The sequence below is a fragment of the Rhinopithecus bieti genome, unplaced genomic scaffold, assembly GCF_001698545.2.
Source record: "Rhinopithecus bieti isolate Rb0 unplaced genomic scaffold, ASM169854v2 scaffold_5153, whole genome shotgun sequence".
Lineage (NCBI taxonomy): Eukaryota > Metazoa > Chordata > Mammalia > Primates > Cercopithecidae > Rhinopithecus > Rhinopithecus bieti.
Genome location: NW_016804751.1, coordinates 770,285 through 771,807, shown reverse-complemented (window position 1 = coordinate 771,807; position 1,523 = coordinate 770,285).

Sequence of the window (1,523 nt, the reverse complement as noted above, 5' to 3'; positions counted from 1 at the left end):
GGGGCGCGGCGCGCTGGGGGAGGGGTCGTGGCCGCTGACGCCCCGCCCCCGGCGCTCAGGTGCGCGGCGTCGCGTCCCGCCCGCCGCCGCAGCCCGCCCAGCGCCTGCCGTCCTCTACTCCGCACCCGTCGCCGACCACCCAGCGCCCGCCGCGCTCCGACCGCGGCCGGCGGGTTGGACCGTACGTTCCTGGGCTAGCAGCCTCGCGGCGTCCGGCCTCCCGGCGCCTCCGACTCCGGGGCGGGAACGGCACTCCACGCCCTTCTCCTTGCTTGTCTTCTCCGCCTCTCTCTTCTCCCACCACTCTTCCTTTTAAGTACAAGACCGAATTATTTGACAGACAGTCTCGAACGCTGCTGGCTAAGGGGAAAAGAGCGATAACTTGTGATGATTCAGGGAATGACCAGACAGGATGGGAAAATACCCACGTGTCTCTTTTCCCAGTCGCTGCTCCCTTTTCAGATGTACTAGGGCAGCGGGCAGAAGAATAGAAAGAACTGAAGCAAACCCAGCACCCTCCTTCTAAGAAAACTGCCGTGTCCTGGTGAAAAGGGTTGGCTAAGAGGAAGGACTTACAAGTATCTTAGGGTTGCGGGAGAAAAAACTCAGTTCGACAGTTTATTATATTGGCGATTCCAGTCTCGGAGTTTTCCCCTTAACCCTGTCTCTGCATCTCCTCTTTACAGGGAATGAATTTAGCAGCAAAGCTCCCTACCAAATAACGCTGCACTGATGCTAATTTGAGATGAGCTGGGGCAGCGATTGTCTCTATTTTTTCATTATTAACATGACATGCCAGAGGCTTATCCTCAGATGCAAGTCATCTAAAATTTCTGGATCAGAGCGGGGTGGGCTGCCACTGACGCACCTGAGAAGACTGACCTTTCTATATCCAAGTAATGTCAGGGCACATCATTGTGGGAGGCTACAAATACCAGGTCTCCATTTTGTGAAAAAGTAGGAGAGCCCTAAGTCACTCTTACCTAACAACCTTTCTTCCTACTTAATATTCGTGTTTTGCCCAGGTAGCACGTGGTGAGTGAGCAATCAGTGTTTGCCTGCCACAGACCTGGGAACAGAAGAAAGTGATTCATATGCTCTGTATTTCTCCGGGAAAGACAGTTTTGGTCTTTGGTCTGGCTGTTGTGGGAAACGTATGGAGAGAGCTCTGGAAAAATCCTTAGAAAATTAAAGGCTTTTCTTGGGAATAGATCTAAAAGGCTGAGCGGCTGTTTAAGCTAGTACCAACCCCAGTGTGCCACCTGAAATTTCTCAATTACGTATTCATTAGTTTGTTTTCTGAGTTTTAAGGAGAGTAAGGGAGGCTGGGACATTAAACGTATTCACATTAATATGCTTTGTAACTTACCAGAGGTCTTTTCTCTTGGAAGGGCTGCAGGATATAGTGGAAAGGGTATAGTCAGCTAACTGAGGGATCATGTTTACATTACCTGGTACTAAGCTTTCTGTACTATAAAATCAGCAAGAATTACTTTTTTTTTTTTTTTTTTTTTTTTTTTTTT